Here is a 24,367-nt window from a genome sequence, read left to right as displayed (position 1 = left end):
CTATACTAATGGTGGTACTTGGTATATTCATAACATGTTGCTGTTGCATACAATGCTTACCAATAGTTTGCACCAAAATAACTGATGGATGTACTAAGGGATGTATGCACATGGTGTCGAGAGGAAAACAAACGCATGACCAAAATAACAGAGACACTGATGAAACAAAAACAGTAAAACAATTCATGGCTATAGACATTAATGATGAAGATGATGCTCATAATAGCATGAAAGGTTCAGACATAGATACCCCAGACTTATCCTCATCGGAGGAGGATACAATGAATGAATAAAGACGTTTGGAATACGGCCAAAATGAGGGTTTGTCAATCTGGAAAAGTGAATACCCTTCATTTGAATGACAGACGTAACTTGATGGCCGTAGGCCAACCGTCTTATGCACCGAATTATAGAAATATAGACTGTTATGCTTGACCAACAAGCTGCCATTTTAAACGTAGCAAGAATCGCCATTTTGCTTGTTAACCAATGCTCATTGCTTTCTGTCTAAAACTGCTTTGCAGCTTGCAATTCTTGCGGATTCTGCTTACTCTGCTCAACTGTTAACATTGTTGTCTGAATATGAAAGGGCAAGGTCGCTGGACTGAGGAGTTCGTTGAAAACTCCTCATGAGTAGCCCAGAAAGGAATGCCCATGCTCCCTCTCCGTAGCCTTGAGGGAGAGCTGCAGGGCATTTAATCACTTTACAGCTGCCAGCCAGTCTCGTACCATGGTAGAATATGTTAGAATAAAACAGCTAAAGGCTTGAATTATGCTCTTCCTACCGCCTCCCTTCGCAAAACCCTTTAGAGCGTGTCAGCTCCCAGGACACGAATAGTACCTCATAGATAGCAAAGCATGGAATGTGGCTCTTCCCCAGTGTGCAGCTTGCTTCCAAGAACAGAACCACTGTGTTCTGTTCAACAACTAAAAGATGCCTCCGCGCATTGTTACTAGAATAGACATCGAAAGTGTCATAATTGTCATACCCGTCGGAAATGTCGATCATCATCCTGAGTTCAAAGAAACTTAATAAAGGAGGGTGTTAAACATGACATAACTGATTGTATGATATGCATTTTGTATATATGTAACTGATGTACGTAATTCGCTCTCTTGCGTCCCTCGAGGTCTAGGAAACTCACGTCGCGGGGCGTGAGACCAGAATTGGCCAATTGGGATATTTTTGCTTGCAATAAACCCTAGCATTGGGAAGTTTAACCTCGTGTCTGGCGCATCTTTTCGTGTATGGTTATTGCCTTGTTTCCATATCACGAGGGACCCCTAGGGGCCCCTTTCAGGCCGAACCTGGTCTCCTCCATGGAATTCATGTCGACATGTACATATCTCCATGTGGCAGCCTTGTCATTCAGCAGGGGAACAACAGAGAAGAAGAGCGCTGGAGCCATCACGACTGTTCTTGAATTGGCACTGGCCCTGTTTTAGCCAGCTGATGACAGAAGGAAATGCAGGAAGACAGCAAAGGAGCAATGGTGGCTTTGGAAAGAGCATTTCCCATGCCCGCCGGACCAAAAGCCACAAACCATTGTGAAGTTTTGCAAACATTTTTTGTGTGGACAACGTAGAATGTATGGGCTCATACAACATCCAGGGAGTTCCATGAGCATTCCCTGCAGGAGTGGACGGAGAGCCAAAAACGAGTAGCAAAACAGGCTTGTTGAGGTGGAACGCAGCCAGAACGATGGGCATAAGGTCAGGTTAGTGTGAAGGACACCTTGGATCTCTGGAAAGTTAAATAGGGCAGCCTGCGTGAGAGAGCCTGGATTTCCCCCACTTGTCTTGCAGAGGTGATGGCAACCAACAGAACAGTCTTCCAGGATAGAAACTTCAGAGATACCTTGTGTAAAGGTTCAAAAGGAGGCCCCATGAGCTTGAAGTGGACCACCTTTAACGCCCATGCTGGAGCAAATGCTCTGACAGGAGGGAAGGAGCAGAACAGACCCAGCAGGACTTATTTGATGAGTCTGTGAGACCACAGAGACGGCTTTGCAGGGGAACGCGTTAACCTGGACATGGCAGCCAGGTGAACCTTGATAGAAGAGTGAGCCAGACCGGCTTGTGCCAAAGACAACAGGTAGGGCAGGAACACCAAGTGGAGAAATGCTTCCACTTGCTCTTATAGCAGGAAACTGGAGGAAGTCCTGACTGGCACTTGAATGACCAGACATTCTTTAAGCAATGGTACAGATCCATACTCAAAGAAAGCAGGAGCCAGGCCGGCAGATCGGGGGAGGCCGGGTCGTGATGCAGCACTGCTCCTTGGTCTCTGTACAGAAAATTGACTATCAGTGGAAGCGGGATAGGAGGTGCCTCTGGCAGGGTGAGAAGTTCTGAGAACCAGTACTGCAACAGCCAAGCTGGAGCCACCAATATCAGTTTTCACTAATGCTGTCTGAACACATTGATTCCTCGTGGAATCGGAGGGAATGTGTATAAGAACATACCCTCTCAAAGGAATGGGAAGGTGTCTCCTTGTGTTTTGGAATCTGCTGGCGAAGGCCATGCACTTCTTGTTAGCCTTGGTCGAGAAGTGATCGACATGGGGTGTTCCCCACCTGCTGAAGATGTGGTGGACTTGATCGTCCAAAACTCCCATTCGTGGCAGGATTTCATTTCTGTGTTGAGGGAATCCACCACCATGTTGTGGATCCCAGGTAGATGGAACGGGATGAAGAGGTTGTGGGCCAGAGTTCATGTACATAGGGCCTGAACTAACACTGAGAATCTGGTGCAACCTTGCTTGCGGAAGTAAAACACTTGCGTTGTCAGTGAAAACACAGCCCACCTGGTTCTTGAGTTGTGGTAGAAAAGACTTCTGAGCCCAAAACACAGTGCGTAGCTCCATGATGTTGATATGCAATATTTTCTCCTCTGGCAACCAGAGACCCCTGGCAGGGCGATCACCCGTGTGGGTTCCCCAACCCCCCAGAGATGTGTCTATAGGGACTGACTTGGTGGTTGGGCAGACAAAAGGATGCTCCCTGGGTGAGATTGGAGTGAAGCATCCACCAGTGAAGAGCGTTGTGATAAGGGTGCATCAGACGGATTCTGTCCTCCCTTGCTCCTGACACCTGCTTCCGTCAAGCATCGAGGAACTCCTGGAAAGGCCGCATTTGAAGACTTCAGTACTGGATTAAGGGAATGCAGGGTGACATCATTCCCAGTAGGGACTTCTTAAACAAGCGGGCCGAGGCCGATTTCTTCTGCGACAACAGGACCGCTTTCGCCTGCATGGCCTTCACCCTCTCCTCCAAAGGGTAGCATTGCAAGACAGCGTATTCAGCTGAGCCTCTAAGAACACAGCTTGTTGCAATGGGGTTAAGCAGGACTTGGCAAAGTTGATGGAAATCCCCAGTGGCATCAAGCAATTGATCATGTCTTTCATGTGCCGATGGGCCAATGGGAGAGAGGCGCACAAACTAGGCAATTGTCAAGGTATGGGTAGACGTGCACCCCCAATCCACATAGATGAGCTGCTACTAGAGCCAGACACTTTGTGAATACTCTTGGAGCCGAGCATAGGTCGAGAGGTAAGGCCTTGAATTGAAAATGCTGAACTACAACTGTGAAGCACTTTCGGTGCCGGAGATGGATTGGGATGTTGTGCCGGAGATGGATTGGGATGTTGTGCCGGAGATGGATTGGGATGTTGAAGTAGACGTCCTCTAGATCCAAGGATGACAGGAAATCCCCCATCCTGTAGCTGCATGAGGCCTTGAAGGTCTAACCCCACAGGAACTTGCTGAGAAGGCACAGGTCTAGAATGGGCCTCCAACCTCCTGACTTCTTCTGTACGAGAAAGTATCTCGAGTAACCGCCTAGACCTAGTTGCTGTAGATGAACATGCTGGATTGCCCATTTGGAGAGAAGAGACTGAACTTTTTCGCGGAGTAATGTCAAGTGCTTCTTGACCAAGGCCAAGAGAGGAACGGTGCCCGATGAATTCCAGCGTGCGGCCATGCTGGGTCAGTGACAACACGCATTCATCTTTGAGATGGAATGCCACTGTTCGGCGAACTTGGAGAGTCGCCATTCCCACCAGGGTGTGAAAGTGAAGGGGCGATGGCAGAGCCTGGACTGGTCTGTTCCGAAGATTGGCCCCAGGCATATGAAGATCTGCAACAGCCCGATTCGTCCCTTGTAGCATTCAGATGCGGGGAAGGTGCTAGACTGGTCTGACTGACATGGGTAATAAGGCCTGTAAAGCTGGAACATCCTTGAGAAGCGTGCCTTCCCGGACCAAAAGGACTGGCGGTTCCATTGCACCATTCCCAAGGAGCAGGTGGTGCCTGTGTCTGCCTTGATGACTTGAAGCGCGTCATCCACCTTCTTGCTGAAGAGATCTTCCCTGTCAAAGAGCATGTCCACCACCTTCGACTGCACCTCTGGGCAGAAGTTAGTAGCTTTGAGCCAACCTTGACACGAAGGACAGGGCCGTTACCCATTTGCCGTAAACCAGTGTCCGCAATATCCACTGAAGGAAATCCAAGATGGTGCCCATTTTGAACCAGAGTTCCCTGTCGTAGCCATTGCATTAGCCGCCCTGATATTAGTGTCGGTCGTGGGGATGCATTTCCCAAAGGAGTCTAGTTGTTTCCCCTCCTTGTCGGGTGGCACTGAACAGGATGATGAAGGATTTGCAGAGCGTTTTATCCCTGCAGCGGACATGACAGTCTGCAATGGGCTGCATTCTGAGACATTAAGGCACGGATTCCGGAACTTCTCAAGTCTGTCTTCCTTTGATGTGACAGAAAAAGGATTCCTCATAGTAAGCAGGCTGTCTTCCCAGATGTCATCAAGGAAAGGTATGGCCACCACAGACTTTATAGTTTGTGCTCATCGCTAGTAGAAGAAGCCCTCATTTTGCTCCTCTGGGACGAGATCAAACAACTTGACAGTCCTTAACATTAGGGTGTGGACGGAGCAGATTTCATCTGGAAGAGTAATGAAGAGGAGGATCGATGCCCTGGCTTGTCCCCTAAAATGACATTGTCGAACTCAGCAGAGGTGTTAGTGTGCATAGACATATCACCCTGGGAGACGTCATCCTCCGAATCAGTGTCCTTAAGGGTGGAAGGTGAAGGAAGAGTAGGCCTGCGTGTCCGTGAGGGGTGCCCAGCTGGTGCTGGAGGAGCGGGCAAAAGGCCAGCTGAAAATTGACGTGAACACCCATAGTGGGCTAGAAGCATGTGATGCAATTCAGACACCAGAGTCTGAAGTGTAGAGAGAATGTCCAAGGAAAGGTTGAGGGGCTCCGGTTGAGTGGGAGCCGATCTTGAAGGTGGTCCAGCAGGAGCACAAAGCACCCTTGGGGGTAGCATATCCATAGAAACACCAGCCGGAGCAGATGAGACTCCACTTCAGTGTCCTCAACCTGGGTGTAGTAGTCGTCGGAGAAGACACCGCCCTGCTCAAATGCTGCCTCACCGGCAGGTTGTAAAATGTCCTCTAGGGGAAGTACAGTAGGACCAGGAACAACAGGAGGAACATATTGAGCAAGCATAAACATAGGAGTACGTGTAGGCCTCGGTAAAGCAGAAAGTGCAGAAGCAGATTCTCCAGCTGGAGAGCAGTCTCATGGAGCCGTCGATGAGGAGGCGTACACTTTCATGGTAGACTAGCTGGTAGTGGTGCCATGAACTGATCGAGAATGGTGCACCAAAACCATTGTTGGTTTCGGAGTAGTCGTCTGACTCGTCTTTGACTGGATCATGGACGAATTAATCAACAGAACAGAATATTTCGCCTTTTTGTGAATCATCGACGGGGCCGTAGACGAAGACGTTGTCGACTGGCCAGGCATGGACGAGTGCTTTTTAGCAGAAGACGCTGCTGGGCATTTTTGCAGTCGTGGCGAAGTCTTTGCCGATGGGACCACAGACGAAGACGTCAACAGTGTTGTGGACAAGGTAGCAGTACAAGGAGGGTTGAATGACCCTTTTTTGCCCTTTTGCCTTGGGAAGTGTCATTGTAGGATCTTGACTTCTTGAAGCAAGAGGTGCGTTCTTTAAGGGGCATGTTATGTCTTAGAAAAGCATAGCTAAGGACAGAGGCCATATCAGAGTGTTAGGTGTATGCAGTACCCATAGGGTGTACTACAACAACCCTGACCTCCTGGCAGTAGTAACCCAACCTTTGGTATAAGTCTGTACTACACAGGTTAGTAATGTGGACGAGTAGCCAGGCTTATCTCAAGAGGGGTCAATGTGAGCTGTAGGGAAGTTATACATAGGTTCACAGTGACAAGTATTCAAGCAAACACTTACACACAGGGTTTCTTGATAAATAATTGTTAATTTATTTACCAGTTAATTTACATAAGCCTTCTTCAGAAGGGAGCACTGCAAGACACTACACAAATACACTTCAAAAGTATACACTCTTAAGGTCAGAATCAGTAAATACCCATTTGGGATGTGTAAGTGACTCCGATCAAGCAATCCCACTAAGTCAGTGCCTTGTCTGGGATGCCCAAGGGAAGCCCTTATTTATGTATTTTTATGGCAAGTTATAATCTGGATGATGAACCCTTGTATAACACCCCTCTCTTAGAATCCCCCTTGACCCCACTGAGCCAAGAAGTAGGCTTGTTTTGCAAATTTAAAAGGTTTATTTGAAAAATTAAACAATATATATATCACACTTCTATAAATAAATTGATAATGGATAGCACTTGTGAATATGAGCAGTAATCAGCAATAGGTAATCCTACAGTAGCACAGTTCTTGGTTACTTATGAATAGGAAAAGAAAAATAAGGTGGTAGAGAATGCCTTTATGGCTTCAAGGACAATGCAATGATGAATGAAAGGCAGTACAGAAAATAACTGGATATGGCTTCAACAAAAGACAATGTAATCACTTTTCCTTAACAATTCACTCCCCCCTTTATGCAATATAAGGAGATGGAAAGTAGAGCACACAGTTCTCAGGAATGCAATCAAATACAATACGAAATTCAGTCCCCCCCCCTAGCAAGCTTAGAGAAAAACAGGTATGATTTTAAAACACAGGCCCAAAATGCTTTGAATGTGGTGGCAATGAAGTGAATGATGCTAAAATTGATTTTAATTCCCTGTAGAGGTTCAGGGTGAGTGATAGCTAGTTGGTATTAGTTCAGGCTCACTTTAGCAATGCTCTATGAGTAATTAGCAGGTTAAAAAAGAATTTCAAGGATGGAAGCAAAGGCAAATATTTTCACACGTGGCTGGAATGATTGCAAATGTCAAATCGCGGCAAATTAGTTGCGCGCGTCGAGCGTAATTACGGAGGCACTATGAGGAGTAGGAAGTCGGTTCTAGGTTCGTTGGAAAGCTTAGATTCTAAGCTTTAAAATGACAGGGACAAACGGTTCCAGAGATACGGACGATTTTGTGAAGGTAGTTTTTCGGATTTGAAATTTAAAAGTTCAAAATGGCAGATGACAGTTTTCAGCTTTAAAAAGGACAGAATGACACACACGATTCCTATGAGGTAGTTCTAAATAGGTTAAAATAGTTTTAATTAGATTATTTTACACTAAGAGATTGGTTTTGGAACAGTGCTAGCTGGGTACTCACACTAGATTTTGGACAGGAATGGGCCTCGTCACGGATCTGGTCAACAAGTTGAACGGGACCTCTAGCGGTTCTGCTCACAGCGTCTGGTCTCTGGTTCTCTCTGGTTCCGGATACAGCACTGCTTTCTGGATACTGCTACAGGTTCTTGCAAAAGTTCTTGGCAAAGAATTCAAACAGCTCGCTCGGCTGTTGAATAGTTTGATTGGTTTTGGGGCCTGCTGAAGAGGATTCAGCTTGTGGATTCAGGCCTCTCTGCTACAAATTCTGGAGTTAATTTCTGGTCTCTGGAGATTGATGGATTTGAAGTCTGGATCTCTGGATGTGAAGTCTGAAATCTCCCGGCAAAGCGTCCCGCAAGAAAGTGGAAAGTGAAAAGTCTCTACCTGGGTTTCAATGTTCCTTTTTATGTGTTTTGAAAATGGGTGTGTGCCTGGGCCTAGCTAAGCCTGCATCTATCACTTGTCATTGGCCCAGTTCTCCCCTCTCCCTTGATTGGGGAGCTGGGTTGTGTGTCAACTTTATGGCTACAGAAAGACACTCCCCTTGTCAATGTGCACACAAATATATTTCTGATCCAAATACATATTTCCTACATACACAATTTGTTGAAATTACATGTACACATTATATAGTCCTTATGGTCCATGCTTGTCCGACTCTGATCTTCCTGGGGGCTTGCATTAAAAAATAAACTTAATTTCATTTTTAATTGGTTTACCAATGTTAAATCTGTATCAAAAATTACCCCAGTGTACACCCTCCTTCTACACACATTCCAGTAATTTACTAGGTTTCTAGCATAAACCCGGTGTCTGTAATATCAATAAATAGCAGGGTTTTGCCCTAGAACACCGTAGAAATTGGAGTTTGGACTCAAATCGTGAGGGCATTTTTCATACTAAGAATCTCAAAGTTGTACATTCCTGTCATTTGGTTACAATAAGTTATCAATGTTTCTATAAAATATATATTTGCTGCAATAGGAATCCACACTCAAGTCTGGCCCGCCCCTTGAAGCTGGGTGGGTCAGGGATCACATGTCTCAGCTCAGAGGCAGCTCTGTTTACAGTCAACATTCAAAATTAACATACCCCAACTGAAAGGGGCTATTGTCTCTATCCTCAAGGCTGAAGGGGAAACCCCCTCCCTCTCACTCAGAAGGGCCATGTGATATCCTGCCTCCTGTTGTGAGTCTCTGGGGTGTTAAGAGTTCTCAGCCTCTTGGCCTCTGGGAACAGCAGGTGGCTAAGATTTTTAATTAACCAACAGGCTTTGAAGTCCCAGTTAGGCTGGATCCTCTTGCACTCCTGAGATACAGTCCTACTGTCAGAATTTAGACCGCAAGTGCCGGTTTGTGGACAAAGCTGGTACTGCACCCATTTTTGGGATCTGTCTTGAATTAATGCATTTCAATAGAGTGGTCTTTTGCTTGATAATATAGGACCCTTGCTTAACATTATTTTGATGGCATCCTTACAGTAGAGTGGTGATGTGGAACCCCCCACAAGAAGGTTGTATCTTTAGAGTGGTCTTGTGCCCATGAATTTAGCAACTTTTTGACATAAAAAAATGGATTTTGAACAGAACCACCTTTCTTTGCACTGGTGGGTGGCAGATTAGGTGACCATTTTGGTGTGCGCAAACTGCGCAGTTCTCCTGGATTCTGGCGTGAATGTGGGCGGCGACAGCTCATCCCCACATCCACCCAGTCTATTGATTTAGTTTGTTCTGGGATAGAATAATGGGCGGCGACAGCTCATCCCCACATTTACCCAGTCTATTGATTCAACATGGGTCAAAACCCTTGACAAGCTCCACCGCCCGACTGCGCTTTGATTTCTAGTCGAGGGGGAGTCGGGTGCAAAGGATGTTTTGATCCACGCGCTGGTATGTCCGCATCATCTTCTTCCAATTCGTAGGTGGCACAGTTCAGCATCTTTTCCTCCATCCGGTTGGATCGATCGGTTCTCCTCGCCTGTCCTGATGGGAATATTGGGCGGTACCCCGGGCCCCTCGGGTCTCTGCTCCCGGTCCCCGGTTGTCCGCCTTGGTCAGTCTCCACATGGTTTCCTCTCTCCTAGGATGATAAAGCAAAAGCGGCAATACCTATTCATAGACATTTTTCCACCACTATTGATCTAGTGGGGCGGCATGTACATTTTATAACTCAAGAGACATAGCATTCTTATTTTGAAAAACAAGATATAATATGAAACTTTTTTTTTTTTTCCAAATCATAATATTTTAGAGACTATATGTGGGATATTTTAGGATGGGAACTGAATTAATCTGGAGCGGTCCCCTCTGGTATTGCAGAGGACTCCTCCAGTTGTTGCAGAGTGTGCCTGGGATGGCAACACTTTAACTGATTAATATGGACTCACTTGTCTTCCCCTTCCGCCAGACTACCTTTGGGGATGCGGATCTTCTAGGCTACAGGGGAGATTTTGTCTATAATTTCAAACGGTCCCTTCCATGTTTGGCCTGGTTCCTTTGGAAATTGTATAGATAGACCGGCCTCCCACCACGTATACTTTCCTGGTGGTTTTCAGGTCGTAGTGGGTCTTCATGCTATCAGCTGATCTTTCTAGATTCCGCTGAGCATAGGCAAAAGCATGTTGAAGGTGTTTCCTTAAATTCTCCCCATACTCATGAGTTGTGGAGGCATTTATCAACGTCTGCTCTTGGGTCCTGTCAAGCAAATGCTGGGGAAGCACCATCTTGCGTCCGGTCATCAATTCAAATGGTGACATTTTAGTTGCAGATGAAGGGGTAGATCTGATGGCCATTAGGACCAGAGGTAATCGGATATCCCAACTTGGCCCAGAATCTGCCACAAACTTTTTTAAGATGCTCACAATGGTTCGGTTGTATCTCTCCACTGCTCCAGAAGAAGCTGGCCTGTAAGAAATGTGTAGCTTCCTTTTAACCACCAGTATCTCCCACATCTTTGTCATTACTTCACTGGTGAAGTGGCTACATCTGTCTGACTCAATCCTTTGAGGTAGACCAAAACGGGAAAAGATGTGGTTAATCGTCAGGGCAGCTGCTGTTTCTGCCTTGCAGTTTGGGGCCGGGAGACATTCCACCCACTTGGTAAACAAGCATGTAACGGTCAACATGTACTTGTTTCCTCTAGACAAGCGAATTACAGAGCCTACAAAGTCGATTTGCAAATCTGACCATGGCAGTGTCATTCCCCTCTTTTGGAGAGGTGCACGGTGCGTGAGGGATGATGGCTGAAATTGTGCACACACCAGACACCCCTTCAAGTATTGGTTGAGGTCCTGGCCCATATGTGGCCAGTATGAAATCTCTCTTAAGATTTCAAGTGTTGTATGAAACCCCCTATGACCGGCGGTGGCCACATCATGGGCGTGACTTAACATCAGGCTTCGGAATGAGGTAGAAACCACCCACTGATCATGGCTAGCTTGGGATTTCCTTACCAACAAACCGTCTTGGATTCGGAACCTTTTTGGACATTTCATCAACACTCTTAGGTCCTCTTTCCCAATGTAATCGGTATCCGTCAGGGGAAAGTTCTCAGGGTCCTCAATGTGTTGGTAAAACTTACCAATTATTGGATCCCCTTTCTGAGCTGTAATCAAATTAGCATCAGGGGTCTCCTTACTTCATTGTGCAGTTGAAAGATCATTGTGAGCATTTGTCTGGGACCTAGTGATAGCAGTGACCTGGATTTCCCCCAACAGGGACTCTATTTCTACTAGATCCCCTTGGATGGCCCCGGTTTTGGCCAGCTGATCAGCTAAGTCATTTCCAGTTTTGTCTGGTCCCTATACTTTGGAATGACCCTTGATCTTTTTCCAGTAGATGGTCATCCCATTCGAGGTGACCAGATCATCAATGTTTTGGATTAACTTCCCATGTTTCAAGGGTTTGTTATTAGCACATAACATGCCTCTGGTTTTCCAATTAACCAGGTGCTCCACGAACCCGTTCCGTACATAATCCGAATCTGTGATTATGACCAGTTCGTGGAGTTGATGTTGGACAGCAGTGAGGATGGCTTGATGCACAGCCATCAATTCTGCCACCTGACTACTTCGGGGACCAATTTTGTATCCAGCGGAGGGTTCTGGGAACTCATTCACCCATGCATTCCCTACGCCGGCCAACAGTTCTTTCTCCCCGTTGTTGTCAACATGGTAAGAGCATCCATCCACATAGACAGTGGGCATTCCCTCACACTTGTCTTCTTCAAAGACTTTGTGTGGGGAATTAAGGTATGCCTCCATGTTGTCCTTGATTTTTAGACTTTTGTCCTCGAGACAGTTTTCTCTGGCACAATCATGCAAGTCAGCCAGACCTTGCGCGAGGGGACTCTTCTTGTTTTGGCCATATCTGACCTCCACAGGAAAGCCTTGCATTGACAGAATCCAGGAAGTAATTCGGGAATTACTCACATTTCCGGCCCGGATTCTGTCACTTTGGAGGTATTGCAGAGGCTGGTATGGAGTCTCCACTATGATGTGTTCCCCCTGGATAAACGGGCGGTAATTCTTCAATGCCCACACCGTTGCCAGGAGTGCCTTCTCACAATCGTTGAATTTTTCCTCCACAGAGGATAAAGTTTTGCTCGCATAGGAGATTACTTTATTGACTTTGTCATGCTTTTGGTATAATACTGCCGTCAAGCACGTATTAGAGAACCCTGTCTCCAGGAAGAACTCCTTGTTTCTGACAGGGTAAGCTAGGCAAGGCGCTGGTGAGAGGCTTCTCTTGAGTTGTCTTACTGCCTCGGATTGTTCTGGACCCCATTCCCACTTGACCACCCCCTTCAAGAGATGAATCAGGGGTCTAATGATCTCTGCGTAGCCTTCAATGAACTTTCTGCTGCAATTAGTCAGTCCAAGGAGGCTCCTTAGTTCCCGCAGAGTTGTGGGATCCTTCAGTTTCTGAAGTGCTTCCACTTTCTTTTCTTGGGGACAGAGACCCTGAGGAGTAATCTCATGCCCCAAGAAATTAACACGGGTTCTACACCACTGTGCTTTCTGAAAGGAAAGTTTTGCTCCCGTGGCCCTCAACTGTGTCAGAACATAACGGATCTCCGCTATGTGTTCTTCCACAGATGAACTTTTGATGAGGACATCATCTACATAAGCCAGGTTACCCCTCGCACCCAGGTCGGGCATGGCCTTATGTAGGAAAATGTTGAATTCATTGCCGGAGTTGAGGTATCCGAAGGGAGTCCGGGTCCATGTGTACTGCTGGCTCCCAAAGGTAAAAGCCAGTTTGTATTGGTCCTCCCTACTGACAGGCACGGTCCAGTATCCATTGGTCAGGTCTATTGCAGTGAATACCTGTGACCCCTGGATCTGGGCCAGCCCTTGGTCAATGTAGGGCAGAGGCCATCGGGAATTATGGACCCGTTTGTTGAGCTCCCTAAGGTCCGCGCAGAGTCTCCACTGGCCGTTTGGCTTCAATATTCCCAGCACCGGATTATTGAAAGTGCTGTGGACTGGACAGATTATTCCCCGGGACTCAAGGTTCTTAATTATTTCAGTAAGGGACTCCATGGATGCGAGAGGTAAGCGATATTGCTTCACAAACACTGAAGTCATGCCAGGGTCCGTGGGAATTGTTGTTGTGTGGATGTCGGTGCGACCACAGTCATATGAGTCTACCGCAAAGAGATCTTGGAAATCCAAGAAAACTTGTTTCAACTTTTGCTTCTGTTCCAGAGTCACGCAGGCATCAGCTAGGTTGACTCTCTCTTCCACCATCTGCCTGAAGCCTGGAAAGACTTCTGGTTTGGCTATCTCAGCGGCCTCCTCCAGCTGGATGGAGAAGTCCCTGGTCAGAGTGCTGATTTGGACTGGAGGCTTCAGGTGGGAAAGGCAGCCCTCATGGACCTGGAAAATCACCTCATCCCTCCTGAAGTCACAAGTCACATCTTCCTTACCATAAGGGCAAGAAGTGTACACCAGGAAGTTCCCTCCATGCCGGGTGAAACTCCTGTCTGGTGTTGTATTGTCATCACTATCACTGCCAAAACAGTCCTTGGGGATTTGTCCTAACAGTTCATTTCCTAAATCAATGGAGAAATGTTGGTCATAAACCGCCATTCCAATAATGGTGCCCGCGGCTAGAGTGATACTGTTTAAGTCGCTGTTATCGACCTCTATTGGAATGATGTCATGTTCTATGTTGACTAATGGTGTTGGGTTTACCCCTAACCCTTGCTGTTGGAGAGAAGCATTTAGATGAATATAAGCATCAGGGTTTTTCAATTTTTGTCCTCTTTTAACTTTCACTTCCAGGGAGAATTGTCGGGTCCTTTCTGGGATGGTGACTTCCTCTTTAAGCTGAATTTCAACTGCATAAGGTAGCAATTGAGCTGACCTAAATGCTTTTTCTTGATCATCAAAGCCCATGGGATTATCCGCTAATCGGGACCAAGCTTTGAAGTTTATTAGGTCCAAACTAATGGCGAAGCGATTGAGAATGTCACTGCCTAAGTAAAAGGCGGCAGTGACGTCTCGCACGACCCAACAATTATGGACTATGCTCTTGTCGCCAATGGAGATTTTGAACATACACCTGCTTGGCAGGAGATGTTTCGAATTGGGTGCTTCCAGGTCCATTTCCCATTTGTCTATCAGTTTGAATGTGGGAATGGCTGGATCTTTTGGGAGTTGGCGGAACATGGCTTCGCTGATGAAGCTCTTACCATTGTTCACACACACTCGAGCGAGAACAGAGTCCTTCCCATCATTTAACTGAACAGAGATGAACAACTGATATCCAATTTGCTGAATATCAGCCAGGCTCTGAGCTGATTTCACATTTCTCTGGACTATAGGAGTGGGAGTGTCTGATTGTGGATTGGTAAAGAATTTCAGAGTGTTCCCTTCCAGTGTGGAATACCACCTTAAACTGGAAGGAAGGTTGATTTTCAGAAATAGAGAGGACCCCCCATCACCAGTCTGTTGTCCTACTGCTATTACTGTCACGTCTGGAATCTGGTTGTTCTGGAAGTGAAATTCAACTTGGTCAGATTTTTGTTCAACCATGTGGCAGGTGCCGTTTAAACTAACATGGTTGACACTCTGTTTTAATTTTATTGGTCGGCTAGTCTGGGTCCAGAGGACCCTGTTTACGCAATCTATTAGGGGTGACAACCTTCTCAGGAGGTCATTCCCTAGTAAACAAGGGGTGCCCTCTGGAGTCACTACTATGACCGGGTGTTTCATCTTGTGTCGCCCAATTTTGATGTCCAAATCTGCAGTCCCCTCGACAGGAATTTCCTTCCCGTCAAAGTTCTGCAGTTGTTCAGGAAGAGAGGTGAGAGGAATACGGTAATTCTCCCCCCTTCCTGCATTTAGTTCATCAAAGGCCCTTTTGGACAGAAGGGTAGCTTGGGATCCAGTGTCCACCAGTGCCACAATTGTACCCTGCCCCTGTACTTGTACCGGGGCATAATATCTTCCCTCCTTCTCCTCAAGGGGGCACAGATAATGGAAAGTCCCCGCCTCCCTCAAGGAAGCTTGGATCCGACCTCTCTTGAAAAAACCAACTCTCGATCCCACCTCCCCCAACAACTACAGACCTATCACCACTGTCCCATTCCTCCTCAAAATATTGGACAAAGCAGCCTACTTGCAGGTCCAGCATTTCATTGAAGAGAACAAACTCCTTGGACTCCGCCAATCTGGCTTCCGCCCTAGACACGGGACCGAAACCGCCCTACTTGACTTGAAGAACCAAATGGACGATGCTAGAGACATGGGTAAACCAGCACTTCTCCTACTCCTTGACCTATCCGCGGCATTTGACCTCGTGGATCATGGCGTCCTTTGCCACCACCTTTCCTCCACTGCCAAATTCTCCCCAGAGGCCACATCTTGGATCACCTCCTTCTTACAAGACAGAACTATGCAAGTATTCTCTGACCTAGCCGCCGCATCCCCAACTACTATACTTTGTGGTGTACCCCAAGGCTCCTGTCTCTCCCCCACCCTATACAACATCTTCACACGACCCCTCTTCCTCATCCTCGACGCTATGGGCATCTCATACACTAACTACGCCGACGACACCCAGATCCTCCTCACTCTCACAGGTATCTATGACACCGACTCCCTGACCCTCAACAACCTCTACAACACCATCCAAGCCTGGATGGCCGACAACGGACTATGCCTCAACTCTGACAAGACGGAACTCCTCCTGGTAGGTTCCCCCGACACGCTAAAAAACCTAGATGTCCAATTTAGCCACTTCACCATTGACTCCATTAAAATCCCGGTCTCCGATTCTGTCAAAACTCTGGGAGTCTACCTGGACTCCAGCCTATCCATGGATAGACAAGTCAACGCAATAGCATCCGCAGCTGCATATCATGCTAAACTTATCAACGCAATCAGGCCCTTTCTATCCAAAGAGAACTGCACCAACATAGCCAGAGCCATCACCGGCTCCAGGCTAGACTACTGCAATGTACTCTTTCTTGGAACCTCCAACAAAAACTTAGCGAGACTACAAGTAATACAGAACAATGCTCTCCGGGCAGCCCAAGGCATTGCTAAAAGAGAACACATCTCTGAAGCCAGGAAACTAGCCCACTGGCTCCCAATAAAGGAAAGGATTGTATTCAAAGCCCTGACACTGACCCACAAGTGCATTCACTTCACTGCGCCTGCCTACCTTTCTCAAAGGATCCACCCTGTCTCCACCACCAGGCCAACTAGATCCCCGTACACCAACATGCTCTCTGTGCCACTAGTGAAAAGAGTAAAAGCAGGTGGGTCCAGCTTCCCCTACCTCGCGCCCACCCTCTGGAATGCCCTACCTCCCACCATCCGTGGCGAGGACTCCCTCACCACCTTCCGCAAAACACTGAAAACTACCCTCTTCACATAAGGACCGACACATCAGCACAAATACTTATCATTTAGGTTTGTAATTATAGCCCAAATGCTATATTTGTAACAACAGTATGATTTCCTGTACTACTCATAATATGTCAACAATCGCTATCATATGTACCATGTAACTAAGTTATTGCAAGTAACAGCGCCTCAATGCCCCTGGGCTGCTTGCGCGCTATATAAATTTAAATAAATAAATAAATAAATAAATAAATAAAAATGCACATTTTTGGACAACTGGTGGGCTAACTTTCTGGTTTTGGACATGGCGAGAGAAGAGATTTGGGCAGAATTCTGTGGAGAGCCTGGGGAATCTGAAAGAAAAAGTTGGCAACTGGAAATGGTTTCGGATTCTGGGCTGCCCCCCCCCTTTTTGGAGGCAGTCATCAGGATGGGTTTGACCCATGGGATTTTGGTATGGTTGGTTCTGGGATAGAATGATGGGCGGCGACAGCTCAATCCCCACATCTACCCAGTCTATTGATTCGGTTTTAGGTTCCCCTGGTTCCGGTTCTGGGCCGCCCCTGCCTTTTGGGAGGCAGTCACCAGGATGGGTTTGAACCAGGGGTTTTTGGTTTTGTTGGTTCTGGGATAGGATGATGGGCGGCGACAGCTCAATCCCCACATCTACCCAGTCGGTATTGGAATCTCTTGGGACCCATTTTTCCTTGGGAGGAGTTCCCCCATCTCTGAAGGAGAAGATCCTTTTCCCAGCGTCCTCTCAGGATCCCTCTCCCTCAAATTGGAAGACCTGTACCTCCTCCACAAAATGGGTCTGTTTGGGTCCTTTGTTTCTCCTACCTCCTCTCTGCTCCTTGGGTGGCAGACTTTCAGGGGTAGGAGATTTTGTTTCCGGTACCTCGTTTTCCAGGGGCTGTTTACAAGTTGGGAAGGAAGCTTCCTCCAAGGCTTTACACCCCCCTTCCTCTTGTGCCTCCTCCCTGGGAACCGGAGGGTTATCGGGGGGGCTGCCCCCGTCATTGTTCTGGAGCACCAGGCCCAGAGTTTGGGGCATTCTGCGGTGGCATGCTCATCTGAGGGTTCTGTTGAGCCCTCAGTATGTGACCCAGATCCCGTGCCATATTTTGGACCTGGCGCTCAAGTTGTGAAACCCGCTCAGGCTGATACGGGGCTCTATTCTCTCCCCTGGGCTGATCCCGGGAAGGGTAGCTATCCCTTCTCTGGTAATACCCCGGATTGGGAAGATTTGGGTACCCCTCCACCCTAGGCCTCCCCTCTCCCGGATTAGGTGGTCTGGGCTCAGGGAATTGTGGAAAGAAGGATGGATGGTTTTGGGGTTGGAAATTGGGTGGATACCTGGGAAAAAACTTCTGCCCAGGATTTGGTGAATTTCTGCTCTCCTGGGGGAAGTTAGGAGGGAAGCTCCCTGGGTCAGGTGCTTGGCTGGATCCCCCCCTTGGGCTGGAGGAGTCCACACATAACCCAGGATGGGTCGGTTTCCCTTGTAGCGGAGACTTACATAATCAGGGGAGCGGTGGACAGTGGCGGCCGCTTACATAGGGCGGGGGGGCGCCGCCCCCCCTCCCCGCCACTGAGGCAAGAACAAACAACTCTTTTCCTGTGCGGATTCATTGCGGAATTAAATAAATGTTTGCAGCACGGCAGATTCATGATTTATTAGCCTGCTGCTTTGCTGGGCTGCAGTGCCAGGCCTGCTCCTGCCCAACCACTACAGCAGCGGGGCGCATCCGGATCTACGTAGACTTCGTTAATTTAATGTACATGTGAGTGCGTGGAGCTCGTAGCTCCACGCACACTACGTATCACATCCTCTCATTTGAGAGGCTGTCGGGGCGCTGGAGGGGTGGCCCCTCACTGTTTGTATTCTGCGCAAACAGCGCAGTAGGAGACCTCCTCGGGTTGTCATTGGCTGTTTACCAGCCAATGACAATCCGTGTGTGTGGAGCCTCACAACCTTCTTCTGGATTGGAGCTTGTGTAAGCAGTGCAGGAACGGGACTATGAGGAAATCAGGCCTCGCTATAGTGCTCCGTCGATTTTTTGTTTCATTTCTTCCTTTAAGCTCCCACGGTTATTTTAAAAATATGCAGAGACTCAACCGCATGGTCTGATCCTCGGCAGAAACTTGTGACTGGACGCGCCCTTGCCCCTTTCAAGCTTCCCAGTTCCCGAGTGTCACATGAAAACAGCGCAGGCGTATTAAGATAGCGGAGAGGTAAGAATGACTTTCTTCTTTTTTATTTTTTCCGTTCTGCCAGCATAATATAATTCTTTGGAGGAACGACGGAATTCAAATGGGGCTTGTGAAGTGCGGCAGCTCTCACGGAGCTGTGATACGTAATGGTGTTTATCTGAACACATAGGCCGCAGATAAGAATCTCCACCTTTGATCTTGAGAACTCCTGCCTCTCCACTCTGCTCTGGCTGACAGCTCTCTGGCTGCATCATTGCTTTGGCAATTGCAGTGTTGATCACACTGCGCCATGAGAAGGCATACAGAGAGCTGCTAGCTTTTACAGGAGTGGGCCCGTTCTAGCCTTTTGAGCACTCGCTAGGTTGCGAGATTACAAAACCTTTTCCCCCTCTGATTTTCAACACGTCCATTGATCGTTCTATGTGCCATGTTCTCACGCAACATGGGTGAAAACATTGGGTCGTAGTACAGAAACTGCAATAGTCCTGCATTACAAAAATAATAACATTTCAATGCATTTTTGCACAAGGCTGAGAGGGTTAGGATTAAAGCATATGGTTCCCTTGTGCAAAAGCACATTAAAAGAATATGTTTTCTGCAAAAGGTCAATTTTAGCAGTGGAGCTAATTTAACTTGCAACAATGAAAACTTTCTATAATATTCTGCTGTTATGCATTCATACTTTTATTGTACAATATTTCTTGATTTTAGCAGTCTTTCTGAGGTCCCTGGTGTTGTGCCATGTTCCACAGACTCCAATGGCCTGATTTACAAAGCGTTTTCAATGGAATTGCACCCTTATAAAACGCTTTTGTAAATCAGACCCCAACATATAAAGGTCACGTTTTTATATAAGGCCTAGAGCCCCCAAACTAGCCTCAAGAGTGTGATAGCTAAGTAGTCTTTTTAGTAAACAATAGGTAACCATCCCCAGGTATGTATGGCACTGCCCTAAGTAACCAATTGAGCGTCTGCTGTTTTTAGTTTGGGCTATTAGGTGGCACCTGTAAGCCAAAACTATTGCATTAGTGTACAGATAGGGAGAAATGGCATATGAGGAGGGAACAAAGCGTGTAGGTGTTTCATTATTTGACCACTCATTTCCAACCCCTACCCGCCCAAAACACCTCCTTGTGGGAACTCTTTTAGCTCAAATTAAACAAGCCTTATCATCAAACCTTGCACTCAATGTGCCAGCCAGTGTTTTTTCAAAGCAATCTTATGAGAGTTAATGACTTAAATGGAGTGTTGCTTCTGAAAAGCAATTGGGTAGAGCCGTTGCGGTACTTGCACCTTATTTTATGTTTATTAATAATCAGCCTGCGATTACAAAACTTGCATTATGATGCATTTATACAAGGCCTCCAGGCTCCAGTCCTAACAACGTCATTTATATCATGCACCCCCTTCTGTAAGTTGCAGAGTTACACTTCCTTTAATTTACTGTCATCTGTTCATTGCTGTACTTGTACTCTTTACTGACTATATAATGATGAATTTTGTATGCATACATCATAGTACCAGCTATTCTCAATACAAGCTGCTGTAAAATACACCATCACACCTGCACACGTAAGAATAATGTACAACCATTAGTATGTAAAACTTAATGCTTTTTATGTCATAGTTCGGTGGCTTTTGGACAGTAAATAGCACATTTTGGAGGCCATTTTTCAAAATAAATTCCGGGGAGAGAACCCCCTACAATCCCCTTGGGTGGAGTGGGCTTGTGCGCTGCGCACGCTCGCTCCCAAATTACACCTGGGAACTTTACGCCCCACCAGCTTTAAAACTCACCAGCCGCCACTGGCGGGGGACCCCATTTGTGGGACTACCTCCTCGACTCCCTGTCTGTGACTGGCCCGAGGGCCTTCTGGGCTGTGAATTATTTGGTGCAGGCAGGTTTTTAGGCCCCCCATCTCCAAATCTAAAACGGGGGCAACCTTTACCTCCGCCACCTTAGCAGCAGCAGGGGTGCTGTTGGTTTTGGGGGTTTTCTGTGCATTACTTTTATTTTCTATGGGCTTCTGCACCTCATAGATCCGGGTGGCTTGCTCAATGACCCAGTCTAAAGATCTTTTCTCGTGAAAATCTCTCACGAGCTGGGTCATTATGTACTTGGGAAGAGCATGGAAAAATGTGTTGATGAATTCTCTGCTGTCCGTGCGCACCCTTCTGGTGGTCTGCGCAAAGGCACGCTTCAATTCTTGCACAAATTCTTGTGGGGCCTGATCCTCCCCACATTGCAAATTGTAGGCTGCCTTGCGAGCCTCTTGAGGATTTCTATGAACAGAAAAATGTTTCAAGATGGCCGCCCTATTTGCGGACCATCTTAAATGGTTTTGGTCCTCCAGCCCTGCAAAGAAACTGGAGTATTCTGGGGAGAATGTCCATTTGACGTACTGGATGCAGCTACTGCTGTCCTTCAAATGGAAAGTCTCCATCATTTGCTCATAGAGCTCCAAGTGTTCCCAAACAGAATACTTGGCGTTCTTATGATAAGGGGTGATGACACTCCTTATTGCCTTTATTTGTTTCAATAGGTCCTTAAGCAAGGCCCTTTTTGCCTTATTGGCCTTTTTGGTTCGGGTAACCCTGGTCCATTCATCCTCTGACTCCGAAGCACTGCTCCCAGAGATGCCCGTCTGATCCTCCAGGTTTTCCCGGATTCTGCGAGCCTGGGAGTGGCTGGCAGAATGTGGGGACCTGGTCTTCTGTGTCCTGTAACGCTCAGAGGAGTCTTCAGATCCCTCCTTGCTGCCAGGATTTGATGGGTACCCCCCCCCCCCCCCACTGACCTAACTGAGCAGAGGTTTTCAGGATGCCCTTAGTGGGCCTACTCTCCTGGGGTTCCCCACTAAATTGCACTGTACTTAGATGCCCATACCCGGGTGCCCGCCCATCCATTCCTGGGTGGTACTGGCCTATGAGCCCCATATTTTTGGCTGGATAGTAATCTGCCATTCCTGTGGCCCTGTGCTCATGCGCGCCAGGGGACATTGGGGTGGCAGAGTTCACGGACTGAGAGGGATGAAGGCCTCTGGTACTAGGGCTTCTGAGGTTATGCTCAGGTGTTTCCCTTTCCCAGCGAACTTCATCTCTGTCAGCCCCTGCTCCCTGTTGCAATGCAAGAGCCTGCACTTTCAGTTCCTCAGTTAAGGCCTTACTAGACTATCAGTCTCTCCTGCATGGCTACCTGTTGCTGGAGCCTATCATTGTGCTGACAGAGAGCCTCATTTTCTCTCTGTGCCTCCTGATTGGTCCTGGAGTACTGGGCCAGTCTCTGCTGCAGGAGGGTTACCTCCTGAGTCCCATCCCTACTGGCCTGCTCCTTTCTTGCCAGAGCCTCCTCCACCCTCCTGGTGTGATCTAGCAAGCCCTGATACTCTTTTTGGAGGTCACCCAGCCCCTGGAGGGCCAAGTGATTTTCTTCAATTTTTCTTTTTAAATGGCAGGCTTCCTGGCCTAAGGTGTCCCTTTCCTGACTAAGTCTGCATCTGTGCCGACAGGTCGTCCCTTTGCCTTTGGAAGGCACCAGCTTTCTGGCGCTCCTGATCAAACTCTGCCTGGGTATCCAGGTCTTTCAGAATCAATGTATTGCTTTCCCCTTTCTCTCTGTCTAATCGAATTTGCAGGGTGTCTACCTGCTCTGTGCATGCCCTGTTGAAGTCCAGTTGTTGCTCCACCTTTTTCTGGCTCTGCAGTAGGGAGTCCAAACCTTATTTGTACTCCTTCTGCAAGGCCAGAAATCTGGTATCCTGGTCAGCCTTTTCCTGTTGCAGCATATCCATATCCTCCTTTATTTTAGTGACGTACTGTCTGCTGTCATTTTCTGACTCCTGGCTCCTGAGCAGCCTCTGCTCAGAAGAGTCCAGATCAGATTGGGCCTTCTCTAACGCAATCTATCGCCTATTTGCCAGATCTTGACCTTCAGCACATTTATCCTGCATGGCTCCCATATATAGATACAAATATGCAGCTATCCTAACAATCTTATTGTGTTCATCTTTGCCTTTAGGGGCCATATATAATTCACTCAGGGCCACATGTAATGGACCCTGATCTCTCCATTATCTGACCCTGTTTCAGTGACCTGTTGCGCGATTGCCTGCAACCAGACCGTTTGGTCCTGATGAGTCCACTCACCTCTCACAAATAGCTTATGTAAGAAGTGCTCTCTGGCTATTTTGATGTCTACCAGTGTCGTCATTCTGGAGATTTGAGTTCCTTCCTGACTTACCGAAGTTTGTATTTTATTTTGCAAAACAGACCTTCTCCTTAGAGCGTCCCTTTGAGGAGTGCTTTACAGCGTACCACAGCATGGTGATCCGACCGGATGTATGTATCCCGTCAGTTAGCACACTGTATTAAGCTGCACAAGTGGTAAATCTAACCCAGAATTTCCCGGCACGAGCCCCCACTTTGTAAGTGACTCCGATCAAGCAATCCCACTAAGTCAGTGCCTTGTCTGGGATGCCCAAGGGAAGCCCTTATTTATGTATTTTTATGGCAAGTTATAATCTGGATGATGAACCCTTGTATAACACCCCTCTCTTAGAATCCCCCTTGACCCCACTGAGCCAAGAAGTAGGCTTGTTTTGCAAATTTAAAAGGTTTATTTGAAAAATTAAACAATATATATATATATATATCACACTTCTATAAATAAATTGATAATGGATAGCACACTTGTGAATATGAGCAGCAATCAGCAATAGGTAATCCTACAGTAGCACAGTTCTTGGTTACTTATGAATAGGAAAAGAAAAATAAGGTGGTAGAGAATGCCTTTATGGCTTCAAGGACAATGCAATGATGAATGAAATGCAGTACAGAAAATAACTGGATATGGCTTCAACAAAAGACAATGTAATCACTTTTCCTTAACAATTCACCCCCCCCCCCTTTATGCAATATAAGGAGATGGAAAGTAGAGCACACAGTTCTCAGGAATGCAATCAAATACAATACGAAATTCAGTCCCCCCCTAGCACGCTTAGAGAAAAACAGGTATGATTTTAAAACACAGGCCCAAAATGCTTTGAATGTGGTGGCAATGAAGTGAATGATGCTAAAATAAATTGATTTTAATTCCCTGTAGAGGTTCAGGGTGAGTGATAGCTAGTTGGTATTAGTTCAGGCTCACTTTAGCAATGCTCTATGAGTAATTAGCAGGTTAAAAAGGAATTTCAAGGATGGAAGCAAAGGCAAATATTTTCACACGTGGCTGGAATGATTGCAAATGTCAAATCGCGGCAAATTAGTCACACGCGTCGAGCGTAATTACGGAGGCACTATAAGGAGTAGGAAGTCGGTTCTAGGTTCGTTGGAAAGCTTAGATTCTAAGCTTTAAAATGACAGGGACAAGCGGTTCCAGAGATACGGACGATTTTGTGAAGGTAGTTTTTCGGATTTGAAACTTAAAAGTTCAAAATGGCAGATGACAGTTTTCAGCTTTAAAAAGGACAGAATGACACACACGATTCCTATGAGGTAGTTCTAAATAGGTTAAAATAGTTTTAATTAGATTATTTTACACTAAGAGATTGGTTTTGGAACAGTGCTAGCTGGGTACTCACACTAGATTTTGGACAGGAATGGGCCTCGTCACGGATCTGGTCAACAGTTTGAACGGGACCTCTGGCGGTTCTGCTCACAGCGTCTGGTCTCTGGTTCTCTCTGGTTCCGGATACAGCACTGCTTTCTGGATACTGCTACA

At 46.9% G+C, this 24,367-nt stretch overlaps 1 protein-coding gene across 2 annotated transcripts in view; it reads right to left on the bottom strand.

Annotated features, from left to right (window-relative positions):
* LOC138497164 (ubiquitin thioesterase otulin-like) overlaps positions 1–24,367 on the bottom strand; it is a 1,020,877-nt gene that overhangs the window by 113,620 nt on the left and 882,890 nt on the right. The window lies entirely within an intron of this gene.

Source organism: Ambystoma mexicanum, chromosome 5q (assembly GCF_040938575.1).
Source record: "Ambystoma mexicanum isolate Mex_15411 chromosome 5q, UKY_AmexF1_1, whole genome shotgun sequence".
NCBI classification, from domain to species: domain Eukaryota; kingdom Metazoa; phylum Chordata; class Amphibia; order Caudata; family Ambystomatidae; genus Ambystoma; species Ambystoma mexicanum.
Note: the sequence above shows the minus strand (reverse complement) of the source record. Positions and strands in the feature narration are given on the sequence as shown.